At 45.2% G+C, this 18,957-nt stretch overlaps 1 protein-coding gene across 8 annotated transcripts in view; it reads left to right on the top strand.

Moving 5' to 3' along the window:
• Positions 1-18,957, top strand: part of LOC135908811 (uncharacterized) — a 683,451-nt gene that overhangs the window by 25,747 nt on the left and 638,747 nt on the right. Inside the window, exon 1 of one of the 8 annotated variants that reach the window (XM_065440646.2) lies at positions 12,329-12,836. The exons of the other annotated variants lie outside the window; for them this stretch is intronic. The gene's annotated coding sequence lies outside the window, so the exon portion shown is untranslated. Of the gene's footprint in view, positions 1-12,328; positions 12,837-18,957 lie in introns of those variants that run through there. 8 annotated transcript variants of the gene reach the window in all.

Here is an 18,957-nt window from a genome sequence, read left to right as displayed (position 1 = left end):
AGGACAAGGACTGCGGGCGACGACATACACTGCGCTGTATGTCGTTGATGATCCACAAATTATCAGAACTACCGACTAGGCCAAGTAACCACCCTAGTTCACTGCGGTAATGACTCGTTGTAGTTCCACTTGCTTTTTTAAAAAAAGACGCTGTCTGATGCAGTGGAGTACAAAAATAACTGCGACGCTGATCCATTTCGTACGACACTATGAAAGTCGATATCTCGAAAGTGGCATACTTCTGAGAATTCGTTCCATGAGGATACGCCTTGCGAGCTCACTGGCTCTAGTTCGTAGACAATATATGCGCCGTAATGCACTCAATTAAATGTCATTTGCCGTTATTAACTAAATACTCAATGAGGCATTATGATTTCTCGCGGAATGATGAGTCGCCTCAATGAGTAATTGAGCTGAGGGGTTGGAATTGTGCTATCTACCATAAGGAAATTTTAAAATTTGGTGCAGCTAAGAAAACATATTGTAGAAATCAATCTGAATAAGGGATAACCTGCAACTTTTACGTGCATGTAGGGTGTGAAAGATGAAGTGCTACAGCTCTGACTCGTAAAAGACAATGTGCCGCAGGTGCGGTGCGCGAAGTACAGCGACTTGAAAGACGTCGAATTCGCTGAGGAGTTGTGTGGTAAGTGGGCCGCGTGCTTGTGCGACATGGACCAGTGAGCGGATGCAAAGTGGGGGTCAGAAGCGCTGATGTGCCTTGATAGACATGCGTTTTTATACTTGTAAATACATTTGTGTGCTCTTTCATGACGCTTGTGTCTCTTCTGTCCATTCCTCAACTCACTGCACGTTCACAAGCATGGTTATCGTCCCCTCAATAACAATAAGACAATGCTTAAAACTTTAACACAGTACAAATGTAGTTCATGAATGATATTCCTGAATAGATGTGCGGAAAATATTGTTGCTCCACTTAGAGTAGGTAAACTACATAGCTAGTGGAAGGCAAGTTATCACCTCGAAAGCTCGGGCAAAGAAAAAAGAACGTAAATGCATTTTGTTGGCTATAAAATACTCGCAGTGCCACCCAAAAGATGAATCATCTATTGCGATAGCAGATTAGTGGACTGCTACCAACACGAAGTAAATATAGCAACTTTTGTGGCCGTGTAAATTTGCCTATTATTGGTTATTGGTTTGGTTATTGTACCTATTTGTAAATAGGTACAATAACCAAATTACTAAGCATAATACCACGTGTGCACACGCCAACATGAACATACCTCGCTCGATGACTGCGGAAACTCGCTGTCGAAACGCTGCTGTGGGGAAACGCGGCAGCAGCAGCGAGCGTGTCGACCTTCGTGCAGCCGCGCGGATCAACGGTAACTATGTTGCAAAAACACAGCGTAGCGCCGACTCTGAACCTCTCGCAGAGGGCTTTCAAGATAGACCTGCGGGGCCGCCAGGGCAACCCACAGTAGAACGCCTCCACCCCCTCCCTACTCTCCTCCGAAGCCTTGCCGTGACAGAAGGCGGCGCTTCCTCCCCACTTACTTCTGTTGTGTGCGTGAGATTGAATGGCGATCGCCTGCTCACCCTCGCACGTTTTGACTCGCTCATACAGCATACGGCACGCTTCGACAATTTTATCACCCCTGTACTTTATACAGAACCTTACGGCAACAGCAACGGTGACGCTGGCGGCAGAAATGCACCTGGAGTGTCCATAAAGTTGCTCTCGCAATAAAAATACGCGATAACAGAGTGCTTATAACTGCCGTGCACACAACTCTTTTCTTAGACAAAGCGTACTAGTGATTGCTCAGACAAAACGTTCCAGTGATTGCATTGTCTAATTGGTTATATTTCTAATTAAAATTTAAAAAATAAGAGCTCGCTGAGTACTCCTCCAGTGTACGCGAATGTTGATGTGTATGTGTGTGTGTGAAAACCTTTATTGCAATGAGGACCGGAGGCTCGACTTCTTAAGCCAAGGCGGGCCGCTCCCACGTTGGTGCTGTCAGGCCAAGCCTTTCAGCGACATCATGGGCCCTCTGGACGGCGCTTAGTTGGTACTGAAACAATAGTCTTTGAATCTTTTTCTCCCGCTGTGTCCATCCTTCAACGAGGTTGGGGAGAGTCGTGGGACACCCCACCAGCATATGTCTGATTCCAATGATGCCATTACAATCATTGCAGTCCATCTTAATTTCCCTCTCTGGATATATTTTACTAATGTTGTATGGTGTGGGATATGTACCCGTTTGCAATAAGCGCATTGAGATTGTCTGAGCCCTGTTCAGTTTTGAACCTGGCAATGGGAATTGTCTGCGTGCTAAATAGTAATGCTTGGTAACGTCATTGTATGTTATTAAATTATCCCTAGATTCCCTGGCTTGATGGTGAACGGCTCGGTTGTGACTGTCACAGTTAGCAAGACCTCGTGCCATGTTATGCGCAATCTCATTGAGGTTTACTTGAGTCTCGTCCACTTTCCCCATATGCGCAGGAAACCATAGGATTTCAGTTCTCATAATCTTTAGAAAACGCTTAGCTGCAACTACAGCTACATAGCCTTTATCAAAGCAATTTACAGCGGATGTCAAATCACTGTAAATGCGGGCCCACTTATTACTCCTGATGGCTAGAGCAATTGCCGCTTGTTCCGCCACCATCGGGGCCTTGGTGTAAGCAACGAACACGGCGCCATCACTACCAAGTCCTGTTTTTCTCGGAAACCGAGGTGCCTCGAACACATTGAGGAGACAATCCCGCAAGCGGCGGGCTGCATGCCTGCAGCCTCGCCGCCACCCCCGGTTCGACCCCCCTTCGCTGACCGCAGGCATCTCTCTCCTCCCCGAGTCCCACATTTTACGACCCTGGCGGTGTGCAGTAGCCTGTGTCGCAGAGAGAGTAAAGTGGCATTTCAAAGAGAAAGGTTGTGTGTCTGCTTGCTCCCCCCAAGTTCGCGAGGCGCCCTTGTTGCGTGGGAGCCGCTTGGGGCGAGTGTACGCGTGAGCTTCACTTTGCGTCGCGTTTTCTGGCCCACAGTGGCACATTCGCGGGCCGCTCTCGGCCAGAGCTAGTTTTGTAACCAAGTGCGCGGTTAGCTAGCTGAGTCCGCGGTAGAGAACCCCTTTTTGTTTACATTGGTAAATATAGTGAGAGCGTCTTGCACCTTGCTAATTTGATACAATGGCCGTATATGCTTCTTTACCTTTCACCCAGGCAGCATCAACTATAGCTGCCAGTTGGTTCTGCTGCTCTATTTCCTGCAAGGGTGCTTTAGCTCTTGCCTTTCTCCTTTCGACATTATATTCTGGATGCATGTTTCTGGGGAGAGGGTTGGTTCTGATCTTGTTCCTAACTTCAGTCCTTAATTCTACTTCAGCCTCTATTGGGCTCCTTGATGTATTCAGTTCTGCACCTATTGCCTGTAATATGTTCCTGCCAGCTCGTGACTGTCAATCTTTCGTGTTGCGTTAGCTGTTGGGCCTCCGCGATTTCTTCCATTCTGTTGTGCACCCCTAGACTCATGCGTTTGTCGGTTGCAGCGTTACTGGGTATCCCTAGGGCTACTTTAACGAGATTCCTGAGCATCACATTAAGTTTGTTAAGTTCTGCCTGCTGCCATTTGAATAATCCAGCCATATAACTGAAGTGACAGAGAGCAAAGGCGTGTATTAGCCTCAAAGCGCTGTCTTCTCCTAAGCCTCCGTGTCTATTGGTAATTCTCCTTAGTAAACTAATGACTTCTGTTTTATTCGAGATATGTTGTATTGTTCTATAGTTAGCATTGGGGGGTTTCCGTCTATGTGATACCCAAGAACCTTGATTTTTTCAACTAGCCTAACTGCGGATCCTTCATGAGTGTACAAGCACATTCTTGGCTCATCTTCCGGAATGTAACCTCTTGGTTTGCGAGCTTTTCTGCGATGTTTAATGAGTAAGAATTCTGATTTGGCTGCCGAGCATTTCAACCCCGTGTCTTTCAGTGTGTTCTATACAACATATAAGATTTCCTGTAATTTAGTCTGTCTGTCCTACATTACCCTTGGCACTCCATATGGTTATGTCGTCGGCATAGATCACAGAATGTATACCCTCAATTTTCTCCACATTTCTTGCTACCTTGGACATTGCTAAATTGAATAGCATGGGTGAAAGCACAGCCCCCTGTGGAGTGCCCCTATTTCCCAAATTCTTAGCTTCTGATTTAAGCTCGCCCAGCATGAGTTGTGCAGTTCTGTTTCTAAGTCCTTAGTCATGTTAAAAACTCTCTTACCTAAACCCATCTCCGAGAGAACGTCAAGTATTGCCGTATTCTTTATACGATCAAAAGCTTTTTCCACATCCAATCCCAAAAGAGCTTTCGTATGCGCTGGGCTGGCCTGCATAAGGTTGTGTTTGATCAGCAGCATAGCATCCTGAGTTGACAGCCCGGGACGAAAGCCGATAAAGTTGTATGGGAGGATGTTCTGCTCTACGTATCTCGTGAGTCGATTTAAGATGATAAGTTTCATAGCTTGGCCTAGACATGACGTTAAGGAAATAGGACGGAAGTTGTCCAGAGTGAGTCGTTTGCCTGGCTTTGGTATGAGGATAGTATTGGCCATCCTCCATTCCTCTGAGTTACCCCTTTTGTCCAACATTCATTGAAATGTTCAGTTAGATAAGAAATTGATTCATCATCTAGATTTCTTAATATCTTGTTAGTTATTCCGTAAGGGCCAGCCGCCGATCTACCATTAAGACTGTGAAGAGCCGCCCTCACTTCACTCTCAGTGAAGTGCCGGTGAAGTTCTTCACATATGCCTCCCGTATATTCGGGGCTCTCATCTCCTTCGTTAGGTTGTTTAAGTGGGAGATATGTGGCTGCGTGACTATCCATGATATCCCTCTCTGTTTTATTTTGGCTTTCCTGATGAACCACCTTAGCTATAGCTGTTCTCTTGCTTGTCCTTGTTTCATTCTCGTTGAGCAAGTGCTTGAGCAGGTTCCAGCTACCTCCATGTTTGAGTCTACCATCAGCCGAATTACAAATCTCATCCCACTGTTGCTTCACGAGGGTCTTCGAATGATCATTGATTTCTCTGTTTAATTGCGCTGTATTTTTCCTTAGCCTTCTGTTAAGTCTGCGTTTTCCATCTCTGTAATATAACCTGTTTGACCGGAATCAGATCCGCCAGCCTGCTGTCCATAGCTTCAATATTTTCCTCTGTCCTGGTTTCTTTAGTGGCCTCTTTGACGTCCTCTCTGAGCTGGATGACGCATGTCTGAAGGGGCTCCTGCTCGGCATCTGAAGCCCCCACTTTCCTTCTGTTCACCCTGATTATTCTGAACTGATCCCAATCAGTGAATTTCAAGATTCTAGCTTCCTGTCTCGGTATGCGTATGGTTATGTGTGTGATGTAATGATCACTGCCGAGATCCAAGTTTGAATTTTCCCAATTGGCTCCTCTTGAATTGTTTATAAAAGTGAGATCTGGTGTGGAGTCCCTGCTTGTGGACGTGCCACAACGGGTGGGATACGCCGGATCAGTAATCAAGCATAACCCCATATCCATGGCAAGACTCCATAGCTCCTCTCCCTTCTTTGTGTTCCAAGTGTATCCCCATGTGCGAGAGAGCATTAAAGTCCCCTCCAATAATGAGCGGGGAGTTTTGGCAACCGAAAGTACCTTGTTGAAGAGGGCTTTAAGCCTCTGTCTCATGTCGTTAGGACTGCTGTAAATGTTCAAGCAGAAAATGCTTTGCTTCTTACCTCTGTTCCTTTTAAGTATTATCTCAGCAAGAATAAATTCAAACCTGGAATGTCTAAGGTGAATATAATGCTCAATGTATGGCAACTTTTGTCAATGAGGGTCGCTAACCCCCTCCCTATATTTTTGTCTCTATATATAACTTTGTACCCAGTAAGCACAATTTCGTCCGCTAAGGTTTCCTGCAGCATAATTACCTTTGGCCTGGCGTCAGAAGACCTGATCACCTCTCACAGTGCTGCTTTTTTGTGTTGGAACCCACGACAATTCCATTGCCACACGTTAAATCCATGATTACTGTCCATTGTTATTAGGTGAGGCTGCCTTTATATTACCCGCTATTTTCCTCTTTGTGACAGCCCCCGACAATCCAGGAATGGACTTCATACTATCCGCCTCCAATGGCAGCTACTCATCGTCATCATCCCCTCGCGCCTCCATTTTCCTAAATCTCTTCTCCGCCGTTAGCCTCCATTTCCACAATTTGTCCACATTAGGGTTGGTCGTTTGCACTGTCTCTCTTGTCACTTTAATTGCCTCTTTTATTTCACTGAGGGCTGAGAAGACTGAATCATCCTCGGAACTCACCGCTCTCTTATTAGGGACAGGGGAGCTGGATTCCCCTGTATCATTCCTTTTGCTTACAGGTCTATCTATCTCTACTGTAGCAGGGCTCGACTGCTCTATTTTACGAAGCTCTACTACCTGCCTGGTCAATTCTTCATTAGCTTTTCTTAAAGATGTTACTTCTTTAATTAATTGCTCTATTCTGGCATCATTGTCATCACCCACAGCCGCCGAGGCGCCCCCAGCGACCCTTTGTTAGTTTTGACTTTGTTAGCCCAGATGGTTCCTGGCGTCGTCTTCTCGCCAGGTATTGGGTCCCTTTGCACGAAGCGCACCTGCGCTTCCCTTGACTTGGAGCGCCTTCTCTCCCGGGATAGTGAACGATGCCTGGATCTGGTGCGACTCCTGGAGCGTGAGTGCTCCCTTTCCTCGGGGCGATGGTTGGGGGCCAGCTGTTGCGCCTCCGACTGCGCTCTTGTTGGCGACCGAGTCCTGTTGCGCTCTCTTCAACGTAGCCATGCGACGTGTGGGACTTGCAATCTTTGCCTACAAAACTTGCCGCCGGTAGGGTGATCACCTTCACAAAATTTACGCCTAGGCACACACACATGTTTATCTCCTGAGTTACGAGTTCCACACCCCTGCACTGAACAAAGTCAGGTGTTGGACACACATCAGGGCGGTGCCCGACCCTACCGCAGGTGAAGCAGACGTCGAATTGCTTCCTGTAAAGGTAGCATCTCACTAGTGTGGATGCATATCTAACAAAATTGGGCACTTTGAGTCCATCGAAAAGTACAATGACCGATCCCGACGCCTTGATGCGCCTAGCAGCCAACGCAAGCGGGTTCAAGTCATGTACGATATTTCTTGTTATCATAGCTTGGGAGTCTCGGATGCCCACTCTTCGGATGACGCCTTTGCATGCGGCATGTGGCGCCGCTTTGTATGCATTAAGCTGTTATTCCGCTTCCATAATCTTGAAAGAATCGATTCTAACGTACTTCGCAGCGCGTTTGGGCTTAGGTGTGCTGACTGCGATGATATTTTGAGTGAAGTTTGGGCAGACAACTTCTTCACGGGCCTTCTCTTCCGTTAGGCCGGACGCCTCGATGACTGCGGAAACAATCGTGGTGGTGCTTACCTTGTTCAATTTGAGCCCTCCTTGAGGCCGTATAATGATCTTTCTGTGCTCCTCAGGCAGTTTAGGCACCCTCGAAGCTTTGATAATCCGATTCTTAACCATTCCACCGACAGTGATTTTCTTGATGTCATGCTCTTGCTGATTACATGGCAATGTACTCTCCTCATCCACAGCCTTTGTGCAAGCTCGTGATCTTTGGCCAGCCACTACTTGCCAGCCGAAGTCGTCCTGAGCATTGTTTCTTTCATTTTCAGTGAAATCTTCATCTTCCATGTTCGTATCCGCCATACCTGCGGGCAGGTGGGCTTACTAGCCTCAGCAGAGGCCCTACTCCTTACTAAGCGTAGCTCCGCTAAGCTCAAGTCAGCGTCTACAAGCAGAAAAGGTCCCGTAAAATTGTGAAAACAGGAGCCCCACCTCGAATCTTGGTGTCAGTCGATTCGCAGTCGCTTTGCGGATCCAGTAGTATGGTTCTTTTCGCTGTACTATCAAAATTGGCGAGCGGAGCCTGGAAAAAAAAAAGACGGAGCCGATGCTTCCACGTCTGCACTGCTCGGCGCTTCTGCGTTGGTGCCCCGTTGTTGATTCCCCGTTGTTGTTGCCCCGTTGGTGCCCCGGCATTGTTAAATATATGAACGGAGATGTAACAGCCTTAATGTTTCAAACTTCTACTTGCTCAGAAAATAGCAGTATGCGATAACTTGGCACAAACATATCTTAATCAATAGTAACTTGCTAATTGCGGAACCATATCATCCTTACATTATGCAGCGCCTCCTAACAATCATCCACCAAGAGTTCAATATGTGCAAATTTATTTTTATTTATTTATTTATTTAATATTTCCACAGGGCCAAAGGCGTTACAGAGGGGAATGGGTATAATAGGTCAAAATACAATACAGTGAATATTGTTAGAACATAACTTTAACATTCTGCAAAATAAACAAAGGTTGTTAGTGCATCGTGAAATCGTTGCTTATCTTCAATGGCTGCATTATCGGGAGGAAGGCGGTTTCATTCGACAGATGTCTGGGGAAGGTAGGACTGAAAAAAAGCTTTAGTATTGCATTTTTTTATGCCAGCCTTGTGCCGATGATCAGTGCGATGGGGATGTATTACCGGGGGTGAAATAATATCGTCGGGTAGTGTGGCATGATGATATACGTTGTAGATTGTACTAATTTTCCGGCGAATTTTTAAAGGTGGGAGAGGAAGGTTAATTTTAATGGCTGTGATATTTGCGGTACGGTTGTAACTTGAAAATATGAAGCGAACGGACTTAGTTTCTATAAGTTCGATGGAAGCTACAAGATTTCCATGCCCAGGGTCCCATATAGATGACGCGTATTCAAGTTTAGGTCGTATGAGTGATTTGTAAAGTAGGAGTTTTAAGGACGATGGAGCAGCAGAGAAGTTGTGACGTAAATACCCTAATATGCGATCAGCGTTATTTGTAACGTATTCAGTATGGGCATTCCATGTTAAGTTTGGTGATATATGTACGCCTAGATATTTATATGATGCGACGGAATCGAGAGGATTACCATTAAGACAATGAGAAGGGGAAATGTTAGAGCAACGTGAAACGCACATGAACTTACATTTGTTAGTATTTAATTCTATTTTACACGTCTTGCACCAGTTAGAGACCAAATTGGGATCTGTCTGGAGAGTATTAATGTCGTTGAGGTTACTTATTTCTCGGTAAGTTACACAGCCTTAAGCAAAAAGGTGGATGACAGAGGATAGGGTGGACGGAAAGTCATTAACATAAATTAAAGATAGAAGTGGACCAAGGACAGATCCTTGTGGTTCACCAAATAGCACGTTAGTAAGCGGTGAGGTTGTACCATTAGTGACAACAAACTGCCGGCGGTTGAGAAGAGATTGAATCCATCTAAAAACATGTGTATCAAGATTAGGATGACTTAATATATAAAGCAACAATTCATGGCACGCTTTAGGAAAGCTTTCGAGAAATCTGAAAAGATGCAATCGGCGCAAGGTGACTGGTCACGAATACAATGTAATTTATCGGTGAATGACGGTAACTGTGTTTCAAAGGAATATGTTTGACGGAAACCATGTTGCGCAGAAGAAGAAAAGGAGCTATTATCAAGAAAGGTGGCGATGTCTTTAAAAATTATATGTTCTAGTAATTTGCAGCATGTGCTAGTGAGTGAAATGGAACGATAATTTTGAGTCAAGTGCTTATTACCGGACTTATGAAGTGGGACCACCTTCCCGATTTTCCAGTCGTTAGGGAGGCTTCATGAACTGAGTGACTGCTGGAACAGTTTTGTTAGTATAATTGAACTATAAGCGCAAGTACTTTTTAGGAATTTAGAACTAATTTCTTTACACCCTGGAGATGAATCGTGTTTTAGGGACTCGATTAATTAAGCAACGCCAGGAGCAGCAATAGTTATTGGTGACATAATGAAAAATCCTGGGTGCGGCATACACGAAAGATCAACTGTCGTGCTCGAGGAAAAGCTTTCTATGAATGTTCTATTCAGTGCGGTAGGACAATGATTATTTGGGATTATGTTGCCGGAGGTATCTTGCAATGTAAATAAGGGGTCGTGTGCAGGGTGTATAATGCACCAGAACTTTTTAACATTCGTTTTCAGAATAGATGGTAAAGTAGAAGACAAAAAGTTCTTGTTTGGAAGTTTCAGGGTTTTCACGTGTGTATCGGAAGCAGCCTTCTATGTCGACCATCGCTCAATAGAAGGTGAAAGTTTGGCGATACGGAACAAACGTTTCTTTTTGTTGGATAGTCGCTGGATGTATGAATTGTACGAGGGTGCTTGAGGGTTAGAGGTAACGACGCATTTAGGAATATATTTGTCTGATAATTGGTTACCTTCGTTTTGAACAGTGGCCAATTTTCTTCGACAGAGCGACTATCGAAATTAACAAGAAAATGACAAATAAATGCAGGTAGTTCATTATTAATGGCGGCAAAGTTAGTTCGTTTGTAATCTGGAATGTCTTTTCTTATTTTATTCGTTTTAGGACACGACGTATCAATGAAGAAATTGAGCAGGAGAGGATCACTGATACTTGGCAGATATGTTAGAACTATAGCTAGCTTTGGATTTATGGTGAATAGTAAATCTAGAGTATTTGCAGTACTTGTTACAGTCCTAGTGGCTTACGTTACTGACTGAGTTAGCGGAAACATTGTACATGGATCTAAGATTTCTTTAGCTGTAGACTTTAGCTGTAGACTCGCACGCAGCCTGGTTCTGCAATTGCAGTTGATTCAAAATTCCTGTTTTTGCATTCCTGTAGGAAAAGAGGAAAGCCTACCTAGTGTGTGCGATTATTTTTAGCTGGCGTGTATTTTGTTAAATCTAGGCCTAATCGATGTGATGATGGGTTATGTGGTGGAGAGATAGTCAGTGTGTCAGTTAATTACGGTCAATTTAAAGAAATGGCCTATATCGAGCGTCGAAAGCCCTATATAGTGCCGTCATACGCGATCCGGTATCCTGTGAGAACTGAATGTCCAACCGAGTTTATAATTGAATTGAATAGGAGGCATGTATCGGACGATATGTGGGCCACTGTTTAATGTAAATGATTATTAATAAAGGGCTTTGTGTGCAAAGGGTTTTCTATGGTTGCAAATACAAATTAATAGTTCCACATTTTTAAAAACATTGTACGAAGATCATAGAATTCGTGTCTGGAATGTTCGATAGAAATAGTCCGCATGGTGCAGGTAATCACCGTTTTAATTGTAAGGCGTGTGCGGTGGTTAAGGCCTTTGCAGAAAAATTACATTTGGATTCGCCACAAAGTGTTGTGCGCTTGGGGTACAAAATTAGCGCAGGTTCTCGCGCAGTCTTGAAAGAAATGAGTGTTGTATACCGACCTATAGTTTGGCAGAAAGCAGGGAGTACTTCAGCGCTCGTGCGTGTGCAAAGTTTAGTGAGTGCGGCTTTGTTACGGCCTTTTCAGACTACTAATTATTGCCGCGCTCTAAACCGACGTGAGTTTTTATATACAATTTTTTGTAGTTGTCCTGGGGAAACTTATTGGCTGTGTAGGAAGTTTTTCCTCCACCAACGTGGAGGAAATGCAGACCACGCTATCGGTCACGTGTAACAAAACTTGAACAGTTTGAAAAGGTCTTCAAATCCATCCGCTCAAAGCAACACTTTCGTTAGCGTTGGGCTGCGATTCCGCAAACCAAGCAAGCCTACTGTGCTTTTTATCGCGAAACTATAAACCTATACGTATACTAGCAATGTAGGAATGAAAAATTTAGCTCCGCTCTTCGCTGCCGCTTTGAAGTTGTTGTAGATTAATTTGTCTCGTTTCATCCCCAAGGACCATCCCGCATTTGCGGACGAAAATTCCTGAAGCGCATTCATGTAATGAAAAGGGGTAAGCACAATAATAGCAGGCCAGGCGGGCCAGACGCCTGTCGAGAAGGAGCGCAGAACGCCGTCGCGAGAGCCAGAGACACGTTACAAGGAAGAAAAAAAAAGAGAGAACAGATTCCCGGGAACTGAAGGGCGCGCTTTTTTTACACCGATCCCTCGGCGATGACTTCACGGGTCCACGCATGCGCTCTACGATCGAAGAAGGAGAGAAAAGGGGAGGAGTGTGCCGCGAAGGTGCGCGCCCGAGAAGTCGTCCGCGGTGGAAGCGCTCCGGCACCACAGGAGCTCGGAACTCGGTCGGCCACCGAGGTTCAGAGCCTGCGCCGAGCGTGCGTGCGCGACACCCGGGTTGAGGCCCGACGCCGCATGGGGAGCGACTCTTCCCGCTGCTCCCGCGGGCCGCTGACGACGCTGTCCGGGCGCTTCTCTTGTGGTGCGCTTTTCGCGAGCGAGATTTGTGCTCTGCTGCTTTCACCGGTTGCGAGCGACAAAGCGCTGATGCTTTTTTGTGCGGCGCCGCCGCCGCTCATTTGTGCTGCTGTGTGCTGAAGGAGAAATCCCTTTTGGCGGGCTCTCTTCCGAATTTGAATTTGCGCTTCGACTTGGATACTGGAAGACTGGTGTTACGGACGAATTTTACAGCCAAAACGCGGATACCGCCTTTGAGTGGCCGGTCATCGCCGTTCACACCTCTGCTTCGTGGTTCGTGAAAAGGGAAACACGTGATTACGAAGACGTGATTACGAAGCTGTGCAACATACGCGTGTTAATACTCTGAAACATCCTTACTGTGGACGTCTCGTTTTGATGAATATATTTTGCGTGGTTAGGTGAACCTTGCGAAGCCGAAGGTGGAAGATCGACCCCGTTTCTGCAAGCGGCTGCAAGAGTAAAGGAGGTACTGTCAGTGCTGAGGCAAAGGGTGAAAAGCAGTTTGGAGCCACATGGTGTTGACGTAGGAATGCTGTAGGATAAGCTGCGGTGGATACACTGGGTGAGTTGACTTATCATGCAACAGAAAACTCACTGGTCTCACTCCTCGCAACTCTTCAATGCTTAATGTCCCTGCACGCGCATGCAAAGGAATTCAGTGCTTTTGTATGAATGATTGTAAAAGACGATATGCCCGTGAGCGAAGATCCAACGCCTACTTCACCAATGAAAAGGGGGGGGGGGGGTGTTGTATGTATTGAATGATGGTCGTTGTTAAGCCTTGGCACTAGTTATTTTACTCGTGTGTGTAAAAAACGAACTCCTAGTTATCCAGACAATGCACACCATGTGCATAATAAGAATATCAAAATGCCGCCTGGCGGAAAGAACACTACCGTCGAACGATTGCTCACGCGGAACTAATACGATAAGTTTTTGCGAGCATTGCCACGTAAGCACGAGAAGTAGTTTCTCTAACGCATTGTATATTATTATGACAATGATCAGTGTCATATCTCGCAATCGCGCTTGCCAACACAATACAAAAATGAAACTGGTCACGACAGTACGTGCGAAATGTGTTCCGTAATGCGCTTGCCGAAAAATCGAAAGCTTCATAATACTGCAGATTTTAAAGCATTATTATAGTGTACATTCTACGGGATCGTGCTTCTGCCATTATGTCCCATTTGTAAATTTAGACTACTGTAAACAGTAATGCTTCGACGCACTCATGGCATGTGTTGCATAGACGGTATCAGAATCAGTTTATTCATGTCAGTAGTGAAATTGAAGTGTACCTGTATTCTACTATACTCACGCTGGAAACCCCATTACTTGTGAACACCACGGTGCCGCGATTGCATTGCGTGATGTAAACCTTCACGAATGACTGCGAGTGATGCACGCTGAGGAAGATTTCTATATTAACGCTTGCAGCGGTACATTTTCGAATGACTTGGCTATCAAAAAGTATAATGGCTTCGTCTTGATCATTCCTCGCCTGCCACGTCTCCAACTCACAAGTCCATTTGGTGCTTGAAAGAGTAAATGTGGCATGCAGATACGAGGCCTGGGCTAACTTGTATGCAAATTTCCTTTTTTTTGTAAAGAAAGTACAGCTGAGTAGTGTAGATTGTCAGTTGAGCAGTTGTGCAACATAAATGAGGGTGATTTTTTTTTCTGGCATGTAGCTCCCCTGCTGTAATGCGTTCGGGCAAAGCGGGGAAATTACCGAATAAAGAATAAAATTGTGGATCTTGATTATTGGACGTCGTCATTATAGTCCTTCACTTTTCGGCTGTGGCGACATGACGCCCCGTGGCTGCTCTGCCGAGATGCGCATATTAACATTTTGTAATAAAATGGCCTGTTATCCGAATAATGGACAGCCATTTAACGAAGAACGAGGAGGGTGGTTGTTTCGCGTTATATTCATCGGCTGCCACACAAACTGCAAGGGTCGGCCAACGAGCCGGGATATAAGTGATGTTTTCGGCTCCCATGTAACTTTCACGCTTGTGCAAAATAACAGATTCCTACGAATAGAAGGCCTCGGGATGCCTTGGAGACTGGCTCCAATCTAACAGATTCCACTTTCCTGTGCGAAGCGTTAGGCTGGTCAAACGGGGCGTTACCTTAAAGAACGTTTGAAAGAGCACAAGTATAAAGTTCAGAGAAAAAAAAAACGACGATCATCTTCCAATTCACGGCAGGAATTGCCTGTACATACCGAATCTATTCGCAAGTCCGGAAGTAGGTCAGAGCGAGGACAAATATATTAGAAAGATCACCGAAGCCGTGGTGCTTAGACAGTTGAGTGACAATTGTGTAAGTGCGCCTTTCCTCTGGCTTTGCCACATGATAATTGCTGACTTGAACGTGGTTCAGTTTTAAAATAAACGAGTTGCAGTTTGCGCTTCGTGTGTCATGTGCCCCCCCCCCCTTTTTTTTTCTAATTGCGCGTCTTCTAGCGCAAGAACCATTTTCACGTAGGATTTGTAGGAGTGTCAATTATTTTATGTAGCTGTATAAATGGCTGAGTATTGTTTGCCTCACCGCTAAACTTGTAACGCGTAGGAGTTGCGGAAAAGTGGTCTATGCTGGTGTATTTATTGTAGAGACGCAAACAGCGCATATAGACCCTAGATAGATAATAAAATGTGTGTTGCGTCTTTGCTTTCTTCTTTTTTTACCTGTGTCTAATCCGGTTTAACGCATTGTCATGGCCTGACCAGCAAGGCAGACAGCTTCTCAATTTACTGCCACACGACGTCGCTGTCGCCGGTAGGAGTCGCGTGACACCTTGCTTCATGAAGGGCAGACACAAAAGATAGGAGTAGATGTTCTCATCTACTTACTGAGAAACATATTCGGGACATAATAACCCAAGGGTGGCCTAATGTTATACGCAAGAGTTGGTATCTTATCTCCTTAAAGGAAAAAAAATATAACTGTTTTTCTCTCAAAAAATTGAAGCGTTTCTCTCGCTTCTGCCTAAAATTATGCAATTGTGACAGCGAATCCGTTTTACAAATTGCACAAAAGGAAGCGCAGAACAAAGAGTTGATTAGGAAAAGACTTGATTGCAAATGGTTACGGCAAAGTTATAATTGACTCTGACGAATCAGTTCTTAGCTTTTTTTAATTTTTTATTGTCACAATATGAAATAAGTGCGTTTGAACTGCAGAGTGTCGCAATTAGTCTAACGTTCCTTTTAGTGGTAGTTACTCGTGGCTTGAAATAAGAAGAGGTTAAGTTTGCCCTTTCTGGCTCTGACACATTGGATCAACTACAGGACAAGCATTAACTATGCACTTTAAGAATGAAAGCTCTAAAGGGCGCATCATTCACCAGTTAACTTGTAAGAAGAACAAATTCATTCCAGAATTATCTTTGGCTGCGATTTCCCTAAAATATGGCACAGAGATGAAGCTTACATAGTTATACTTGAACGAAGCAATTTATCCCATTGGTTCACGAAATCTTAGTTACACACCGTAACAGACATCTGTCACTGGCGAAAGTCAATGTACTCTGCCAGGTTTTACGTCGCTTCCAAGTAACTTGCCTCCTTTTATTGCGAGTAGCTGAAAGAAATGAGTCCACCGTTGGCAGAATTTGGTTCGGGAATGACCGAATAAGTGACTGCGACATTAAGCTCAGATGGCTGCGTGGTTTCCTTCAACTAGGTACCAGCCTCGAGTGGAAGCGGATAAATTTGTTCCTCGAGTAGTTTTTGGACCGACGCTAAATACCCAGGAATAGTGCAATTAGTTCAGTCCAAAATAATGAATATCAATTCTGCCCATGTATACGTAGCTTTTTCACAATACGGCATTAGGAACCTATAATGATGTTGAGTATGAGTGAATTAAATCTAGAGGTAGCGCGGAAACATTTAATTAGAAAAAGGTAGGTACAGCTTGCTGTATTGCGGTTTGTTTATCCTCCACCTTGGAGAAATTGTAACACAGTTACTGCACCTCTCTAGCAAACCTCGGTGCAGGTGATAAATTCATAAGTGAGCTTTTGCATAGCTAGTTGTACAAAATGTGGTAAAAGTATGGCAAAACCTTTAATATTTCTAGCGATGAAAAAACGGGGCTATTCCGTCTGCCATAAACATAAATGCCGATAAAGTGACAGCTGTGCACTACCGAATTTTTTATGGAGACAATGAATGACGAATGTCACACATTCGCAGCAAATATTGTCTTACGAGGCTTCGCTTGAAAATCAGTTTCTAATAATACAACAGATTTCACTCTTTTAGGCACTCACCGCTGCATCTAACAAATTCAGTCAAATTGGCTGAAGCAAAATTTTGTAAACAAGAAAAATAGCCAATAATGCAAGGCCTTGTTTTAGGCGAGGTGCGAACAAATCCTACAAAAAAAAACACCACATGGGCAAGCACCTCTACCGATTCTAAATAAAAGGAAGACATTAATAAAGGGAATATCTTTTTTCCATGTTCGATCCATAGACAGCCTAAACTTTTTGCATCGCTTGAAGAATGATGCATTTTGCTTTTTTAACACAAAAGTGTTTGATGCCGGGGTCCGCCATCAACTTCCCGTAACGGATGTGATGTCAGCGCGAACGCACAAATTATGTCCTTCTTGAGAGGGGCGGCGCCGCCATCCAATGAAGCGACACTAACGAGCGCCGACAGTGAGCGCTTGGGTCGCCTGGGCGCAACGGGCTTCCAACGTGGCGTAGCTTGTTGTAGGCCACATAGATGCATGCCTACGCAAAGAACGGCCACTCGAACCATTTCACCGCCGAGCAAATAAAGATCTGACCACCCGAGAGTGGGCATGACGATGTCCGCTTCCACTTCACCGCAAATGTAGACAGCCTATTATGCATACACCGGGTTGTGTCCACGCGTCCCGTTTCCATAGGGACGACCACGCTGCGTTGGTCGTGTGCTGCTGGTTAAGCCCACCCCACCGCGCTTTTCAACGCCTGGCCTCGCTTTTGTGGTATGGTGCCTCCTTTTGTACGCAGGAATAGTTTTATTGGGTCTTGCATGAAGAACATTGTAAGCAAGACGCTTGTTATGCTGGGTGAGCGTATTTTGCAAGTGTAGCATAGGATATGAGCCGTGGTGCCCGTTATCCATGCAGCTGCCCGTTTGTTTATGCAACCGACTATTCAGGAAGAGCATGCACAATGCTTATGACGCGTAAATTTCCAGAGGTTCCTCGGAGCACCTTCGGTTTAAAGCGCAGTATTTGTTACCTGCGGTTCACCCTTATAATCACACAAATATTTCATTTGGCGTGGCTCCAACAATGCAATGCGCATTTGGGATCGTTTTGTGAAGACTGTTTGCGTCACTGTATCTGAACGATGCATGCACCTGGGCAGGTTCGCAATTGCCTGTTTTACTTTGACGCGTTGCTTGCCATGGCCAAAACATTCTTTTTGTGGTAGGTGTCTTTCGCCTCTATCTGTGTCTGTATGAAGTGCGGGATCGAATATTTTTTCTTGGCGATTCCCCATGTTAACAAGAACAAATTTTGTTTTTGTGTTGTACCAGTGCTTCGTATTGTGTACAGCTGAGAAAAGCTGCTCAAAAACGGCAAAAAGTTGCAATGAAAACAGCTCGGATCGCATTATATTTCCAATATGCATGAGCTAATTCAGCCTTGCTTGGTTTCTTCTAGAAGCTTGATGGTTTTTCCCCTAAAAAGTTTGCGATCTGCGAGCTTTTTTACGTCTGTATGTAGTGCGTGGTTAAATATGAATGAAAGATCATAAGCTCCACTACAGATGACATAGTTCAATATCTTAACAGCCAAAGCTAAACCAGTATCGAGAGCATCGCTATCGAAACCAAAAACTGGAGGACGCTTAAGCTTCGCCTTCAAGAGTGGAACGCGATAGCGTTATCGCACCCCGTTCGCACCGCCTACTCAAACGATCTACGCGAGCCAAACGTCGCGATCGGCACGAACAGCCGGGCCTCGATGCGCCATGAAGGCGGACGCGATCTTGGGTCGAGTGGCACGCCACGTCTCGGGGCAGCGCCGTACATTGCGAGTAGGGAGTCTTTTGTGTTTGCCGCAAGATGGCTCTGCATGTGCCCAGAGCGCAGAAGAAATGTAGCGGAAACGTAATTCGCTACTCGTGAAACTGCGACTTCTGTAATTTACATGGTCATAATTACCGATATACACCACAGTAAAACTTTCTACGGCACGTTTCTATGCAACACCGTATTCACTAGAGGCGATTTTGTCCCGCTCTGAACGATCGAATTCGTGGCTGAGTGGTAGCGTCTCCGTCACACACCCCAGAGGCCCTGGTTCGATTCCCACCAGCCCATCTTGCAAGACGTGTTTTATTTATAAAGTGCCTTCCGAGATTTATCGCTCACGGCCAACGCCGCTGACGCCTACACCAATGCCGACGACACCGGCTTTTCTGCGACGCGGGCTCCTTAACGCTGTCGCGTTGAAACAGAATTACACCACGGGTCCGAAATCACCAAAGCCAAACTTAATGGTCTCTCCAGCCGCTCGGTGCGCTGGAGGCAGTGAAGTAGCTACACTCTTAAGCAAAGTTTACACCCTTTGGCTTGCCCCTTTTGCCACACAACAATAATCGCTATCTGCCTTGATGCGTTTCCTTTCTTTAACGCCGCGAGCCCGGAACTTTCCAGTAACGA

This window comes from Dermacentor albipictus, chromosome 1 (genome assembly GCF_038994185.2).
Source record: "Dermacentor albipictus isolate Rhodes 1998 colony chromosome 1, USDA_Dalb.pri_finalv2, whole genome shotgun sequence".
NCBI classification, from domain to species: domain Eukaryota; kingdom Metazoa; phylum Arthropoda; class Arachnida; order Ixodida; family Ixodidae; genus Dermacentor; species Dermacentor albipictus.
The sequence above is the reverse complement of the archived record's forward strand: the minus strand, read 5'-3'. Positions and strand labels throughout refer to the sequence as shown.